Source organism: Crocodylus siamensis, chromosome 4 (genome assembly GCF_052110815.1).
Source record: "Crocodylus siamensis isolate JL-2025a chromosome 4, ASM5211081v1, whole genome shotgun sequence".
NCBI classification, from domain to species: Eukaryota; Metazoa; Chordata; order Crocodylia; family Crocodylidae; genus Crocodylus; species Crocodylus siamensis.
The window spans coordinates 109,335,450-109,354,349 of NC_143398.1; the positions used below are offsets into that span (position 1 = coordinate 109,335,450).

Sequence of the window (18,900 nt, forward strand, 5' to 3'; positions counted from 1 at the left end):
TTGAGAATCTTGGTTCTCTAGTATAGTGCCCGAAGACTGGAAGAAGGCCAATGTGGTGCCTATCTTCAAGAAAGGGAGGAAAGTGGATCTGGCAAACTACAGGCGCATCAGCCTGACCTCTGTCTCGGGGAAGGTCTTAAAAAAGATTATCAAAGAGACCATTCTTAATAGACTGGCCTATGACAACATCCTGAGGGAAAGCCAGCACAGGTTTGTTGTGGGTAGTTGCTTGACCAATCTCATTTCCTTTCACGAGCAGATGACCTATCACCTGGACAAGGAAGAAAAGATTGATGTCATATATCTTAACTTATAAAAGCCTTCAATCTGGTATCCCATGATCACCTCTTAGCATAACTAGCCAACTGTGGCCTCAGCTCCACCATGATCTGCTGGCTGGGGAATTGGCTCCGTGGTCAGACCCAGCAGGTGGTGATTGAAGGAAATCAATCGTCATGGTGCACTGTGACCAGTGGGGACCCTCAAGGCTCTGTACTTGGGTCTATACTATTCAACATCTTCATTAATGATGTGGACATTGGTGTCAGAAGTGGACTGGCTAATTTCACCAACGATACCACACTCTGGGGTAAAGTGTTCATACCTGAAGACAGGAGGGCGATCCAGGCTGACCTTGACAGGCTCAGGAAATGGATGGATGAGAGCCTGATAGTGTTTAACACCAAAAAATGCAAGGTTCTCCACCTTGGGAAAAAAAACTTGCAGCATCTTTGTAGCCTCAGCAGTGCTACGCTGGTTAGTGCTATGGATGAAACGGGCTTGGGGTTCATGATTGACCACACGATGAATATGAGCCGTCAATGTGATACTGTGGCTAGTAAAGCAAGCAAAATGTTGGTTTGCATCCATACATGCTTCTCAAGCAAATCTAGGATGTCATTCTCCCATTGTACTCGGTCTTGGTGAGGCTGCAGCTGGAGTACTGCATCCAGTTTTGGGCTCCACAATTCAAAAAGGATGTGGAGAAGCTTGAGAGGGTGCAGAGGAGAGCCATGCACATGATCAGAGGTCAGGAAAACACACCTTATGATGAAAGGCTGAGAGCTATGGGACTCTTCAGCGTGGAAAAGTGCAGACTCAGGGGTGATCTGGTGGCTGCCTATAAGTTTATCACCAGGATCTGGGGAAACATCTGTTCACCAGAGCACCTCAAGGGATGACAAGGTTGAACAGTTACAAAGTCCTCCATGACCATTTCAGGCTGGACATAAAGAAGAACTTCTTTACTGTCCCCCAAGGTCTGAAATTGACTGCCACCGGAGGTGGTTCAAGCACCCACTTTGAATGCCTTCAAGAGACATTTGTATGTTTATCTTGCCGGGATCCTATGACCCCTGCTGACTTCCTGTCCCTCGGGCAGGGGTCTGGACTTGAAGATTTTCTGAGGTCCCTTCCAGCCCTAATGTCTGTGAAATCCATGAAATTTATGAAACTGATAATGAGGAAAGCTTGTCAGTCTGTCAGCCAGCTTCCTATGGCCATCTCACGTTGGACTGGTATCCAGGCAGGAACTTCTGAGGTAAGTGCCCAATTGCCTTTATCCAATTGTAGATTTTGGGGAAAGCTTGGACCCCTTGCCTTCTCATAATCTTTCCATTGACTTCAAAACATTTTGGAATAAGCCCTATTTTTGAATCCACATCAGAGTCAAGAGTGAGGAAGCCAGAGACTGGAGCCTGGTCATTTTAGGCACTCTTATGTGAAATAAACTTGAATTTTAAGAGTGCTCTTTAAATAGGCGCACTTTATTCTAATGTAGATGATAGATATCCTTTAGAGACTTTTTAAAATTTCTATCTGCTGAAGAGATTCCAAAAGACATGAGATTGACCGATTAAGGAGTAATAAGAAATGAATATGCCATCGACTGTCCATAATAATCACACTGGTTTGAATCCAAACACTTTCGAAAGTTCTAGTTAGGCCCCACTGCATAAATATATAAAAAAGCATCAGTAAAAGCTGTCACCGCTAATTTTTGAAGTACCATACCTTCACGACAGAAAACTTAAAAGAAGTCATCCAGTCTAAACCAAGTTAAATTAAGGATATTTGATGTGTATATATTCTCCAGCAATTATTGATAAGATACTGGGGAAGCAGTACTCAGTGGGCCACATATGACAGACAAATATTAGTTGTACAGGGTTAAGAATTCTAGAACTTGATAAATACCATATATTTTTTCCTTAATATTTTCTTCAGTTTTTAAATTAGCTCACTTTACTGAGGCTCATGACCTTTTTCTGTTCCTTTCTGAAACCAAGTTTACCTGATTCAAATCCTTAGAGAAAATAGTTTGGAGATGCATTTAATTTGCCTTTGAGATTCATCCCGTGAAGATTACATATCAGAATTACCTGAGGAATTATCCAACACTCAGCTACCCAGACACAAAAGCCGGAAACCCATGTGCCCTTCACTTAGAAATATTTTATACTGAATTATTCTCTATTTAACATTATGTTATTCAGAAGTCTGTTTTTCTTTTGATACACATGCATTTAGTCTTATGAATATCTTCCCCCATGGAATATTGGAATATTAGTATGCACATTTGTTTTCTTTCCCCCCTCTAGGCTGTGAAAGAAACACCATCCATAAGGGCAGATGTGCATATCCTATACACATTTCAGAATAGGTGGGCTGTTTTGTGTGAAAAGGACGTCCTTTCCATCTTCCGCAATGTTCATCGGTAACAACAGCAGTTATGCATAAGTGTCCAGGAGAGAAGTTTAGTCGTTCCAATATATTTGATGTGGATGTTGCAGAATGACTTGTTTGGCAAAAAATTCTGTTAATATCAGTAGAGCTGAGATCCCACCTATATTTTATCTGGTTATACAAGTAATGCATGTTACAATCCTCTTCCTTCCCCAAACTGGTCCATACTGATGTTTCAGAGGTACAGAGAAAGAAAATAATCCAGAGGATTTGTACATATATGCTGGGGGGAGGGAGGGTGGGGGAATGAATGGCATAATAAAGAACATTCACCAAAAAAATATTGTTTCTAATATTTCCACAGTCACTGCAGTGATTTGGACATCATGTACCTGTATTAACATACCAGTGGGAATTCAGATCATCTCTTTTTCCACATCTCCAGTAATTTTCCTACCTAGTTCTTAAATCTGCTGTCCATTTGAAGTTTTCCAGTCCCAATTCCATCCCATTTTTCTCTGTTTGTTTGTTTGCCCTGTTTAGAGTTGGGTATAACTAAAATAAAGGGAATGGTACAAAACACATACAGTAGGTAGTGAAGGTCAAAGAATTCATATGCTGAAACTGAACTAAATTTCTTCCCTGTGGAGAAACAGCAGTTGATAATCTCCTAAATATTCACCTTAGTGAACATACACAGCCTGAAAGCCCTCTTGCTTTAGCTAGGGATGGTTTGGGAAATGCCATTGACAATCACTATGGAAAAGGTGAGCTTAAACACTGAGCCTGCAATAATTCTTCAGTACCTTAAGGGATAGAATTGCTGCAGTTTTGACAAGAAGAAAGCACAAGAAAAATAGGTGACATTTCCCATCAGTATTGTCCTGATGGACTCCTAAAGTGCAGCCAATTCTGCTTCTTCATACACTTTGCCATGCTGTCAGACAACAGCATGAGTGGAAAATGATGAGTTCTGCTGTTTGATCAATCAGTGAGAGATTAGGTTGGCCCACCTTTATCCCTGTTACATGACTGCTCTTGGCTGTTAGTGACAGTTATTAGATACTTTATTGATGAGAGGGACTTGGGCACTATTTGTGGATAGCTCAATTGATGCAAAACTGCAAACTTTCCTTATACATAACAAACCACCTCATCTTCAACTCACCATGCAGTCTGCATACAATTTGCATCCATCTTAAATGAGCTGTTGTGCTCTTGGGAGAAACAATTAATAATATATTTTATTCCTTGTTTTCCTTTTCTCGTTTGAGAAATTTCAGCTTTTCAGTTACTATGACATAGAAAGCTCTAGCTCTGCATTGAGGGAACTGCAGCCTTCAATAAAGAGAGCATACAGACGGGCATATTTTTCAGTCTCACTAAATTACAATATGGATTTGTCATAGCAAATGCTTAATAAAGTTTGGTTGTAGTCACCAGCCTAACGTTATTCTGAAAAAAACTAATGGAAGTTATGGTTACGGAGACAGTTCTTGAAAACTCTTGTGATGTAGAGTAGCTAAAGCAGGCTAAAGTGCACTGGATGCTGCTTGTTTGGGTTGATTTGCTCAAGAGTTAGACCGCGTGTTCCACTTGTATTTTTCTTTTTCCTGTTACCTTATGTGCACAGGAGCCATTTACCATGTACATTACCATGGAATGAAGCAAACCTGAAATGGTGCCAGAATGCAAGCTGTGGGGATCAAATATTGTTGTTACCTGACAACTCTTTATGTTAAATTTAGTTGGAGGCTCTCAAATTAAATGCTATATTTAAAAGCATATTTTGTTTGAATTTGCAGTGTTAGAAGTAATGCCATTTAAACTGATTATCATGTCATGATTCTATCCATCTGCTACTTCTAAATGGCTTATCAGCATAAATAATATGCTGCTTTTTTTTTAATCCTTAAAATAAAGGGCAATAGAAACTTGGAAATCTTCCAGACATTTTGGAATACTGCTATGAATTATTCATATAGACTTCAACTACAAACCTCTGTTCTTCAGATCAGCTTTTTTAAACAGATTTTAGTTTGATGTCAGTTACACTATTTGAATGGGGAAAAAATTAGATGCTCACATGAAGGGAGTTGATTAAGGACAAAAGTAAAAAGATAAGAGTACCACCAGAATCATTTTCTTCATTGATGTTTCTATGACAAGGAACCAGAAATCATCATCCTCGTCGTAGTAGTAGTCTGGAACTAACAATCATAATGATACCTTACTGATTAGAAGCAATAAGTTATCATCATCACCAACAACAATGGCAACAGCATCAACAATATTAATAAGATATAGATTTGCCCATTTTTGTTTCTAGTAGATCTCACAGTGTGTTTAGTATCAGTGCAGACACAAAATAATGTAGTGTCCCAGCCCTAAACAGCTTACATCAAAATTGAATTGCACACTGCATTCTGAGAAAGTTTTATATTTAAGAGCATCAATGAAATGCACAGTACAGAGGTGATTGTTTCTTTCCTATTTCAGAACATAGCTGCTATCAAAATAGAGAGACAAATAGTGCAGGTGAATAAATAAAGCACGGCGGGGTGGGGGGAAACATTCATATGTATCAAGCTAATTATAAGTTTCCATTAACAACCAAATTCATTTTTCCAGAGTTTCTACTTTGAAAAAAAAAAGAACTTTTTAAAAAGGAAAGTTTCCAATAACTTAGTGTTTACCTGGGAAGGTTGAAGACACATTCCTTGGTATCCATTTCTAAAGCATTCTCCCTGCACTCTTCTCTTTTAATACAAAATACCTTGCCCCAATATTCACCATCAGAGTTTCATTTATGTTGATATTATTCTTCCAGCTAAAGAAAAACAAATAGGTTTTTGAATTGCTATTCATACCACTCCTTAATCAGACAAAGGAGGTGCTAGCAAGCACAGAACAATAGCAGCAACTTTATCTATTTCTAAATGATATGCTGCCCCACTCTACGCCTTTTTCTTTGTTGGGTGTCAGAGGAGGAAGAGAGTATTAACAGAACCTGAATTCATGCATGGCAGTCTAGAGTAATGCCACTAAACCTTCAGTCTATACTTTGTATATTAGGCAATATAAGGTCACTAGTACTAGTAGGTTTATTACACTGGTTGCATACTTCCCCAGGGCCCCCTACTTTTACTAGGGGGAATTCCAACCCCACTATGTAATTAGGGTTATGACATAAATGGGTCTGCAGTCTGGGATATAGTTAATAGACATCATGCTGACCAGACCAAAAACTCTTTTCCACATACATATTTGTAGATCATAGCATCAAACAGGAAATATTCCGTATTTTTGCAGAACCAAAATTTATCCCTCATACAAAAAACAAGGAAAAGGTACCAAGATTTCCAAAAAGATTAATTGCCTGTGGATAAGTCCAAAATAAACAAATTTATAAAGCTTTCTGAGACAGTCTGAAAGTGGATCTGTTGTCCAGACTTTGCTGCAAGAGTCTTGAAAACCAATCAAGAGGCGAAATGGCAAGTAATTAAGGAACAAAGTATGAAAGCTACAATGTCTGCCAAAAAGAAGCAAACAAACAAAGAGCCAGAGCATTGTTAATCATTGTTTGGATTAAAGCATAGATAGGGGAATGCATTCAAGGAAAAAGAATGTGATTTGCTTTAGATAAAACATCTACAGTTGCAGAGTTTTCTTTCCCATTTTCCCTTTCTAATTCTTGACAAAACATGAAACTACCACAAAAGCACAATCGTTGAATTACAATATCATATTCTTATATAACTCTCTCCCTTCTCCTTCTCTGGTTAAGAGTCACAGAGTTTGGATGTATTCTACATTTTTTTCAAAAGTTGGTGTTCTGTAAATGTGACAGTTGCATGGAGTTAGCAGCACCCAGTCTAAATTAAGATGCCTAATCATCATTCTCAGGAAGCTAGCCTCTCCTGTTCTTTCTTAAGGCCTTGTAAGTTTCATTTGTTTTTAATCTAGTGCTTTGTCATTTTGTTTGGGGGGGGCGTTGGGCCATGAGAGAGTGGCAAAAGGGCATGTTCTGGAAATGTTTTTCAACAAATCTTTACTGCATGATTGGCATTGAGTCCAGGGGACTAGACTCAATGGCCAGTATGATCTTTCCAGTCTCTGTTCCTAACTTCATGCTAAATAGTGTCCCTTGAATAGATGTACTTATTGTAGTGAACAACTATAGACTGCATACAAACAGGTTTCAATACAGCTTGACTTCCAATTTTGTTTCTCTCAAGGCATTAAAAATATACCCCCTCTAGAGCTTTGTACAATGTCACACATTAAGGCATGGGCAGTCTTCTTAGTGGTTAGTGAAAGGCTGAGATTGGAGATCAGGAGAATAGTCAGGTTGAAACCAAATTGGAGTCTGAGAGAAAGCCAAGTTGACAGGAGGAGGTCATGAGACAAGACAAGTGAATATCTGAAATCTGAGTCTGAAACAGAGCAAGACACAAGGCAGAGGTTGTAGTCAGAGCCTGAGTTGGGTTGGCAAAAGCATGTCAAACCAGGGGGTTAGAGATTGCAACAACGGGGGTGCATCTACGTATCATTAGGGGACAGCAATAAACTGTGGAGCTTATTCCTCTGTGGCTTTTTGCTCCCAGGAAGCTCTTGAGTGCTTGTCTGCACATGTGCCCAGACTGCAGCACATTGAGCCAGGTCCCAGCAGCCCCAGCTAGCAGAGAGTCTGGGGGGTCAGCCTGCCAGCTCAGGGCTGCTCCCACCCAGCTCAATTTGCTGTGGAAGAAGGGCTTGCTGGGGCATGAGGTTGCTTCAGAATAGGGATATCCAGCAGGCAGCCACCAGGCGCAGAAGCAAACTCATTCCCCAGCCAGCCAGTCAGCATCTGCACTTGTGTTACAGCACATGAGAACTCCACAGCAAGGCTGTACTTGTAAATATAAGCACTACCTTTCTGTGGGGTTTAGTAGTTTACTGCATCCTAGTAAGGGCACACGTGTAGACACTGAGACATTTACTATGTGGCTAATTAGTCAAATAAGTGGTAAACTCCTCATGTAAATGCAACCAGGGAGCAGCAGAGTGGTCAGAAGGGAACACACCCATGTTGCTGAGACAACTTCCTGTTTACTGTACAAGCCTTAAATAAGCTGGAGGGATCAATCCCCATCCAGGAGTTTTGGACAACCAAGGACGAGAAGTTGGAGACTTTTCCTACTGTTTTACCTTCAAATACAAATAGTGGCCAGGGTGAGGGCTGTGTTGGATTTCCTTCTGGGCCCCCCAGGTCCAGTGTTTGAGACTAGCCCCTGACATGTAGTCACATATCTATCTGCTGGATAAGTGATATATTGGAAGTAGGCAACAGGACTATAACTGGGGTTTGTGGAGTGGGAAGTGGGGTACCAGTCCCAGTTGCTGATTATGAGGGGACACCAGAATATCCCCCTAGGAGTCTTTGTCATGGTGGGGCAGCCCTGATCTGCACAGCGATAAAAGGCAGGAAGGCACAACTCTGCACCTAGCAGTATATCTAGGGGCACAGAGGATGAGAAAAATGAGCAGAACGGTACCACCCTAAGCAGTCTGTCAGAGGGTACAGTACTGAACCCAACAGCATATCAGTGGAGGGTAAGGGAATGGAGCACCAGAGGCAGCTGCTGGGGAGCCCTACTTCAGAAACCCTGGGGGCTGTACAGGGCTGCTACCATCTGAGCTGCTGCTGCTGCAGCAGCAGTAGCAGCTGCCTTCAACGTGCAGGGAACTGGGACAAGTAAGACTTCCCTTCCCCTAACCCGTTTTTTATCTACAGTGGATAGCATACGTGCCTCAACACCTCCGCAGGCACTGAATGAGCTTGCTAGGCCTCTGACAGACAAGTACTAAGACCAATAATTATTGGCAGTCCCTTGATTCAAGGAGAACAGTGTTCCAGTAAATGGGTGAGTAATTGGTGGATCCAGAGATGGCCAATCCAAGATCCATGTTTTCAACTGCAGACATGACAGATAGTTCCAGGAAACTTCAGGATCTTCCATAAGGCCTCTCTGTTGATTGAATTAAAGTCCTTAGGTCAGCAAAGGCTATGTAAAGATCTGTGCTGCTCACAGCACTTATACTGCAGCTATCTAGCAATGCATATCAGATCTATTACACCTATGAGTGGTCCGAAACTGCACTGGGACTCGGGTAGAGTCTACTCAGTGGGGAAGGTGAGTCTGGGGGGAATGTAGGGAAGGATCTTGCCCACTATGGGCAGGAGCGCAATACAATACCACACACTTTTGGCATCTCTCAGGTGGGAATCTGTTGATGTTTCCAGATTTTCATAATAATTACATGTAGTTGGTAAGAGCTTTTTTCACCTTGCTTATAAATTTCACCTGGTATTCCATCAGAACCACATGCTTCGTTGTTGTTAATCTGCTTAATGGCTTTCTAGGTCCCTTGATGAGTTGGTCCATCTGCAAGATAGTCCTCTATGGGATTTTGTGGAATGTCCTCAATGGTGTTGTCTTTGATGCTAGACTCCCAATTTAGGAGTTCTTGGAAATTGTTCTTCCACCACGTGTTGATAGCAGAACTGTTTTTAAAAAGTGTTATTCTATCTTTGGATCTCAGAAGAATGGCTCCTTATGTGATTGGCCCATGGATACTTTGGTTGCACTGAAATAACTCTGCATGTTGTAGCTGTCAGCAAACTTTTAAATATCTTTTGCTTTGTTCTCCCACCAGTTGTTCTTTCACTCTCAGTTCTTCCTCCAAGTCTTAGCTTTTAATGTGGGGATAGTTGCCTTGCTTCTGTTTAGAGCTGATTTCATCCTGCCAAACTTTGAAGGCTCTCCTTTTTCGGTCAATGACAGCTTGAATTTCATTGCTATTCTCATTAAATTGGTCTTGCTGCTTCTTTGTGGACAAGCCTGGGGTTTCTTTCACACCTCATGGATGCTTTTCTTGAGGCTCTCCCAGTGATCAATGGTGTTGAGATCATCATGGAGGTTGGGGAGTTCCTCAGAGGCACAGGTGGAGATGATATCTTTTATCAGGGTCTTTCAAGCACATTATATTTAACTTCTTCCTTGGTATTTTCTCTAGTTTACATCATTTTGGGGTGATGCAAATGCACGTGAGAGACCATATCAGAAGATGATCCATCTAGCAGTTGCTTCTGTCAATCAAAGCTCTGATGATACAGCTGTTGTGACAATCCTGGCTCTGCACTATCACATAATCATGTGCCAGTGTTTCTGTGGGGCGGACATGAGGGTTGATGCATCCATGATGTCTTCCATTTGTTATTTTGGCAGAATGAAGAGTTTCTGACAATGTGGTCATATTCTAAACACTTGCTCAGGAGAAGAACTCCCTTTGAGTTGACTTTCCCCACCCTTTCCTTTCCAAGTGTTCCATTCCATAGCTTGAAATCCCTGCTCATGCTAGCATTAAAATCACCAAGAAGCATTGTCTTATATTCTGTGGAGGCATTTGAAATATTCTTTCTTTATCAGACTGCTCTGTTGTGGAGAACTTTTATTTTTGGATGGCTGTTAGTCTGGAAACCTTACTGTCAATCTTGCCACCATGGGCGACCCTACCAGAAGTACAAAGCCCCACACGGCATTGCTCTTGAGGTCACTTGTAGCATGCAAGCCTCTCCACCATGTCAAAGTTGTGATCTATAGGAGAGGACAGATAATAAACAGTGGAAAATATGCAAATTCCTTTCTGAATCAATTTAGTTGTGAGGTGGAAAGATCACTGAGACACATGAAGCTTGTACATGAGAGTTGCATACTGGAGGCTCACAGATTATGGTGAGGCAGCCATATAATTAGCAAGAAGGATATATAGGTAGCAAGGGGGTAGCCCTTTGCTTTGCCTTAGGAACCACAAAAGACTTTCTGAGAAAGTACTAATTAAAGCAGCCTCTGGCAGATTTCATTTTCATACGTTCCCTCACACCCAAAGATGTTTATTAGTTTCAGAAGTGACATAAAGAACCCATATGGGACACAATATACATGAGTGTATCAGAAGTTATGCTCTGGTCATTCTCTGAAATAAGTGCAGAGGATTTCACATTCATAAAAGTAGAGGAATATTAGTCACTAATAGAGGTTTAACTGGCCAGTCTGCTTGTGGGGGGGGGGGGTGGTACTGGCCCTAGCAGCAATGAACCACCGGCTGCTGCTCTGCACTACCTACTACTGAAGTCAAAGGCAGAGCTGGAACCACTTTCAAGGAAGGTGTAGGGAGGGAGGGGGAAATGGGAGGGTGAGGCAGCCCCCTAGCATATTCTAGACCCCCCACCCCACCCCCCGGCAGTATCCAGGGCCCATGCCCCTCTTGCCTACCCATTGTTATGCTACTGGTCACTACAGTGTGCCAGAGTGAACTAAGAAACAGCCTTCATGCATCTTTATGAAACTGCCAAATCCATTTTTGATGGGCAGCTCTTTGTTTTGGGTTTTTTTCTGTTGTCCTCTGTGTCAGAGGCCAAAATTTCAAAGGAATGATAGCACAGATCTACCAAGGGAGGCTTATTAAACTCAGGTAGACCTCTATTCATAAACAAACAACTTGGATAATAAACTAACTTCCACAAAGGAAAAACGGTTTGTGATAGAGGTTGCCTGGACAATAAAGTCATCTGGAAAGAGGCTGTGATCAGCTGAGGGGCTGATTTGTTGGAGGAACGGTCAAAGTACTCAGGATGTTTTGTTGTTTCCTAATGATCTGTATCCACTTGCACCTTATCTTTCAAATAAAGAATATATGCTCTTCTATGCATATTACAACTTTCCACACTATTAAAAGCTATTTGTTTACACATAAATTTGACACCAGTTTAATTAAACTAATTTAATGAAGTGTATTCCTTCAGTTTAACCCTCTAGGTGGTCCTCTTATTCCAGTTTGAAATTTATTTCTACTTACCTTAAGCTTGATGTTAAATGACTTGAAGTGAGACTGACTATAATTAAATTGCACCACTATTGAAACTAGTTCAGGCCCTGAATGCAAACACATGCTGGATATTATCTGTTCAATAACACTGACCTTTTAACTGGTCAAAATTCTTTCAGTTCAGTTTTAATATACTCCATCCAAGTTAATATTATCCCTGATTGGTTTCTGTCATGGGCACTTGTCCACATAAACAGCATTTACCCGCTAAAAATGTTCCTGTTTTAATTTTCCTTTCTTAGTTTATGACGACTAATTCAGTAACATGGACACAATATATAGGCCTGTGTGAGTAGGCAGCCACTTGATCCGGATTTGGATCCAGCCTCTTTGGATGCCAGGGATCTGATCCAGAGCTCCAGACCAGGTTTCTACTTCAATCCAGCTGAAGTGGCTCCAAAGCTTCGGAGCCGCCTCAGAGATCCAGCCATAGGGTATAATGGGGAATCAATTAAATATGTATAATTTTGTTGTTTTGTGTCTGATTTGGATAAATTTTGTAGGGGTGGTAGTCTCTGCTGAAAGCATGAAGCCCTGCCAAACTTCATGAAGATTGGTGCAGTGCTAGACTTTAGGAAGGCTGACTTCAGTGAACTCAGGCGTTTAGTCAATGATGCACTGCAGAGTAAGAGATTTGGTGAGATGGGAGCCCAGGAAGGGTGCATGTGCCTTAAGGAAACGATCCTTCAGGCACAGAGGGAGATGATTCTGATGCGGGGGAAAAGGGGAAAGGGGCCAAGAGGCTTCCTTGGCTGACCAGAGGAATCCAGAGCAGCCTAAGGGCAAAAGGGGGGCATATAAGCAGCGGAAACAGGGAGAGATTACTAAAGAGGAGTATGCCTCCTCAGCTCGCAGTTGTAGAGAGGCAGTTGGAAAGACCAAAGCTACCACGGAGCTGAGGATGGCATCCCAAGTTAAGGATAACAAAAAAATGTTTTTCAGGTATATAGGGAGTAAAAGGAAGGCACTGGGTGGAATAGGACCACTACTGAATGTGCAAAAGCGATTGGTGATACACAGGGAGGACAAGGCTGTACTCCTCAATAAGTTCTTTGCCTCAGTCTTCCTAAATGAGGGGCAAGACAAGTGTCACAATGGGACTGTAGAGAGGCAATAGCTGGGCGCCAGACTACCAAGCATTGACCCTGAGATGTTGCAGAGTCACTTGGAAGGACTGGATGTGTTTAAGTTGGCAGGCCCGGATGAGCTCCATCCGAGGGTACTGAAGGCACTGGCTGATATCATTGCACAGCCACTGGCAAGAATATTTAAGCACTCATGGCACATGGCACAGGTCCCAGAGGACTGGAAAAGGGCCAGTGTGGTCCCTATTTTCAAGAAGGGGAGAAAGGAGGATCCAGGAAACTATAGGCCAGTCAGTCTCACCTCCATCCTTGGCAAAGTCTTTGAAAAGATTATTAAGGCTTACATATGTGAGAGCCCAGCAGGAAAAATTATGCTGAGGGGAAACCAGCATGGGTTCCTAGCAGGTAGATCATGCCTGACTAACCTAGTCTCTTTTCATGACCAGGTTACAAAACACCTCGACACAGGAGTAGGGGTTAATATCATTTATTTAGACTTCAGGAAGGCTGTTGATAGGTTATCCCACCCCATTCTGGTGAACAAGTTAAAAGCCTGTGACTTGGATGATTACACAGTCTGGTGGGTGGCAAATTGGCTAAAGGGTCATACCCAGAGAGTGGTAGTGGATGGGTCGGTATCGACCTGGAAGGGAGTGGGTAGTAGGGTCCCACAGGGCTTGGTCCTTGGACCGATACTCTTCAATGTCTTCATCAGTGACTTGGACAAGGGAGTGACGTATACTCTGTCCAAGTTTGTGGATGATACAAAACTGTGGGGAGAAGTGGACACACTGGAGGGCAGGGAACTACTACAGGCAGACCTGGACAGGTTGGACAAATGGGCAGAAAACAATAGAATGTGATTTAACACGGAGAAATGAAAACTGCTGCACCCAGGGAGGAAAAATGTCCAGCACACCTTCTGCCTAGGAAATTACCTGCTCAGTAGCACAGAAGCAGAAAGGGATCTTGGAGTCCTAGTGAACTCCAAGATGAACGTGAGTCGCCAGTGTGACGAAGTCATCAGAAAAGCTAACTGCACTTTATCTTGCATCAGCAGATGCATGACAAACAGAACCTAGCAGGCAATACTTCCCCTCTATAGGGTGCTGGTCAGACCACGGTTGGACTGCTTCATGCTGTTTTGGGCGTCACACTTCAAGAGGGATGTGGATAACCTGGAGAGGGTCCAGAGAAGGGCTACTCATATGGTTAAGGGCTACGAGGAGAGACTAGGGCACCTGAACCTCTTCAGCCTCCACAAGAGAAGGTTGAGAGGTGACCTTGTGGCTGCCTATAAATTCATCATAGGGGTGCAGAAGGGAATTGGTGAGGCTCTACTCACCAAGATGCCCCTGGGGGTCATAAGAAATAATGGCCATAAGCTAGCAGAGAGCAGATTTAGACTGGACATTAGGAGAAACTTTTTCACAGTTAGAGTGGCCAAGGTCTGGAATGGGCTCCCAAGGGAGGTGGTGCTCTCCCCTACCCTGGGGGTCTTCAAAAGGAGGTTGGATAGGCATCTGGCTGGGGTCATCTGAACCCAGCACTCTTTCCTGTCTATGCAGGGGGTCAGACTCAATTATCTATTGAGGTCTCTTCTGACCCTAACATCTATGAATCTATGAATCTAAAACCTGTAAAGCCAATTGAGTGACTCTGGCCAAATCCTGGAGTGGTGAAATCTGACAGTGCATTGTTCTATCAGCCCCCCATGTACACTGTAATAAGTATATGGGCTCAAATAAGGAATTTCTTTTGGGCTGGGATTAAAGATGGAAACCTTCTTATCCCGCCCCCCTCCTCTCCCTCCATGACTCTGTGCCACTGGGGGACTCTCCCAGACATCTCTGACTACAGTCTTGCCCAGTCCAAAGCACTGTTTGTTCATGCCAGGCTGCCAACTCACAGCCCCCCATGCACACGATACTAAGTATATGGACTTCAATGAGGAACTGGTTTCTGGGCTGGAATGACAGGTGGAAATCCTTCCTGGGCCAACCGACTTGGTCAGGGGTGTCCAAGAGAGTCCCCAGTGCCAGAGGTATGGTGTGGGGTAGCCCTAGCTCTGGAGTGTAATAGCCACATATAATAGAGTATGGGAAAGGCTGAGGTACGCCTCAGAGCTGGGTGCAATGGCCACATATGACATTTAATCACAGCCCTCACCATACACTCTTATATGTGGCCTTTACACATGAGAGACAAGCCACCCCATGTCATGCCTCTGTGATACTGGAGGACTCTCCTGGACATCTCTGACTGGAGACTTGCCTGGCCCAAAGCCCAATTTTTTGTGCGAGGATGCCAACTGACAATCTCCCCATGCCCGCTGTACTAAGAATATGGACTCAAATAAGAAACTGGATTTAGAGCTGGGGATATGTCTAGAAATCATTCTTGGGCCACCCCATGACATACCTCTGTGGCACTGGGGGACTCTCCTGGACATTTCTGGCCAGAGTCTTGCCCAGCCGAAAGCGCGGTTTGCGTGTGCCAGGCTGCTAACTGACAGTCCCCCCCATGCCCACTGTACTAAGTATATGGGCTCAAATTGGTATTTCTTTTGGGCTGGGATTAGAGATGGAAATCCTTCTTGGGCTACCACATGCCATGCCTCTGTGGTTTTTCTAGTTTTCTGATTTTCCTGAAATTGGGCTGTTTTTTGGGCTGGGATTACAGCTGGAAATTCTCCCAGGTCCAGTCCATATGGTCAGGGGTGTCCAAGAGATTCCCCCAGTGCCACAGAGGCATGGCATGGGGTAACCCTAGCTCTAGGATGCAATAGCCACATATAACAGTGCATGGGAATGGCAGATATGTGTCTAGCTCTAGGGGGTAACAGCTGCTTATACGGGAAGTGCTGAGATATACCCCAGAGCTAGGTACAATGGCCACATATAACAGTTTAGCAGAGCCCTCACCATACACTGCCAGGGCCCTTCACTCCTGATCCTCAGCTCCCTACCCTCCCATGAAGTGGGTCCCGGAGGGACCAAACCCCCAAGCTGCAGGTGGCCACTTGGGTTCTTTCTGACCCCCCTCTAGTGTGAAGCTGGCCAGCTGAGTGTGACACGGAGGATCTCAGAGGCACTAGAGCCTGGAGCTATAACCAGCAGCCCAGGCATTGATAGTTCAGTGGTATAGCTTTCACCTGCCATGTGGGAGACCTGGGTTTGATTTCTGGCCAGAGGGTTGTGTTGCCTGCAAAAGGGAATCCCCACTGGGGAGGGGGTCTTCCCTTACCTCTCTTAACCCACCCCACTGGGGTGCCTGAACCTCAAATGTTATGGGATCTGAGCCTCGTATTTTGGGAAGTCCTGCATCTTATATTTTGTGAACCCTGCACCTCAAGTCTGTTGTTGATTTGTCTCTGTTATATGTGTCTGTTCATTTAAAATCCCTTTGACTCAGCTCTGCTCCCCTAAGTCCACCCCCCCAGGTGCATCGCAATAAAAATTCAATGGATTTCCATGGTTTACCAAGTGAACCAAAGTGGCACCTGGTGGTGAAATTGTTCAAAGCAGGGAAAATCCCATATTTGGGCGTAAGCCAGATCCATGTTGAAAATTTAAAAAAATAAAAGAAACCCTCTTGGAAGAAATTCTGGAGCTAAAAATAAAACATGTCAGGGATGTTTTAAATTACCATGAAAAAACCCCTAAAACAATCAAATCAGCTGATAACTTGGATACGCAGATGTGATTTAGCTAGCTTACTGGCAATTTTTGTCATGTGGGCACAGGAAAAGTGTAACATGGAAACAGGAAAGGTGTAACGTGGACAAGCACCCAACATGATTTGCTAAATCCTTATGTCACCAAGTTTAGAAACCCAAGTTTATTCTGTCCAATTTGTTTTCTTTTTGCAGAATAATTTTTCACTCTTTGCATTATAATACAGCTCAAACTATACCTAACATATAATTCAGATATTTGTTACACCAACTTGATGGTACATTCTTAATTAACTATGACTTACGCAGTATGACACTAAATCTTATGACTGGCTATTGTAGTTGTGTTGGTTGTAAGAAATTTTCTTTAAATATAGGCCTTAAAATATTCAGTTTATGGATTTTTTGTGATGTTTGGGTAATAAATGTTTATAATTATTTTCATTAGGATCCAATTTGTACCCTTTATAAAAATCTATTTTGAATCAAATGTTACTGAAAAAGATCATGCTATTTTTAAAGTGTGAGACACATAGGTTAGTCATAGTTGTTTGTGCTCCTCCATATATAACCTTACTCAACTGATAATTTTCTTTGTGACTCAGGATCAAAACTTCCATTGAAAGAAAGTATCCTTTTATTTTAGTATATGTTCATGCAGACACAATGTACTTTTTTTAGATGAAAGTATTCACTGAGATAACACTGAATGAAAAATGACCACATTCATAATAACTGCAGTTTCTCTCCATGTAATACATCATAGTTTGGAATAAATAATTTTCAGTGAGCTAGTAATGCAAATAAAAGGATGTTTCAAAAGCCAGTTTGTTTTCTTCATTAGTATGGTCCCTAAAACAGAAGGGTTACTTAGAACTACAGATGGACATAAAGTGTATTTTTACATCCAGCACTTGGCAGTGACTTTCTACAGTGGGTTTCTCCTCAGGAGCATTGAAACTATCCAACTCAAGAGTAAAGATCTATGAGAGATACAGCTTTCTCAACAACTTTCCCAAGGCTACGGAACTTGTTTTTTGAAGAGAACAGGGTGGTAATGGACCTTGACACTTTTAGATCCAAATGTAAGACTTGGCTCTACACCCTAGCTTTATAATGAACCATTTTAAAGGCAAACAAATGAACCAGGCCCTCTCACCCCCAAAGCACACTACCTCTCACTATCAGAGGTTAAGAGAGCATCAAGTACATTAGATACCAACACAATACTAACTTTATTTTTCTTCCTTTTTCTTTCATTAACTAAATGATTTAGATAAAGTTGGTGCCAGGCACAGTATAAGCACCTAACTGGTGTTAGCCTTTCCTCCATCCCATGAGCATGGATGGAAGGCTTGTATTTGAATGCCTGGATTTCAATCTATGTCTATACTGATGAAAGATTTTTGTGGAAGGTGTGCAGACATGTGTTGTTTAATTAAAAGAGGGAACTGTTGACACAAAAGTGACATTTGTGACAAATATGTCAGTCAGAGTAGCTGTAATATGTATGGGCCTCCATGTGTATGTGACTCAGAGCAGACAGCCAGGCTACAGTATCAGACTGATGTAGTATAACCGAAGCCTGTGTTTGCATCTCAAAGGGAGCCAATACCCTAGTGCTGAAATCTGTCCAGAACCAGATGTAACAAGCTGTAGTGGCAAACGCATGAAGTATTGACTGGATTGTTGCTAGAATGTTTAGATAAATAGTGAGAGAGATAGTAGTGTAAAAGAAAGAAAATAAGAAAGCATCCTGCTGCTAAAGGTATGCATCCCCAATTAAGTGATCCCTTTCTTATCCACAAGGAAGAATCTGGTCTGATCCAGCTCCAAAGGTTTCAGTGAAACAAAGAAATTTTAAATAAAACCTATCAGAAATCTTTGATTAAAATATGAATATAACCCAGGTGCACCTAAGCTGTGCTCCCTTCTCCAGTTAGAAAGGATGGGTGGCCAGGCAGGAGTGCTGTGAGAGGGACCTGTGATATTGCCCAGAAGTCTCTATTCTCTACAGAGTCAGGACAGGTCAAAAAATGACTTTACTATATACAGATTTATTTAATATACAATGATAAATATATACAAAATCCAAACAGAATATTATTATTGAATATATACAATATATCCTCTACATAGGAGATTATATCCTATGATTAGTGTCCAGGAGATTATATCACCAGCCACGGGCTCAGGGCCCAGCACAGGCATATAACCAGTCTGAAACAGATAAACACAGGTAAGTCCATAAAAGAATTAAAATACAGGTAATTGCCAATGAATCTTATCAAACCACAAGAAGAGTACTAACAAGGAATTCAATGGAACAGGTACCTACATATGCCACATACAAGAGTTAAATAAATTGCATTAAAATACAAAATACCAACTCGCTGATGTCACCCTGGGAGCATTGACACCACTCCCAAAAAGGGGGCGGGGGGAGTGGGTGGGGAGAAGAAGTCCCCAATGCTCCCAGCTCCTCTTGGGCCTGACTGGGCCCCTTCTCTCAGTCTGTTAGTC

At 42.4% G+C, this 18,900-nt stretch overlaps 1 long non-coding RNA gene across 2 annotated transcripts in view; it reads right to left on the reverse strand.

The window, feature by feature from the left end:
* LOC149866322 (uncharacterized) overlaps window positions 1-18,900 on the reverse strand; it is a 189,492-nt gene that overhangs the window by 19,525 nt on the left and 151,067 nt on the right. For both annotated transcript variants that reach the window (XR_016441850.1, XR_016441851.1), the window contains one exon: window positions 5,382-5,515. This is a non-coding gene — a long non-coding RNA (uncharacterized LOC149866322). The remainder of the gene's footprint in view (window positions 1-5,381; window positions 5,516-18,900) is intronic.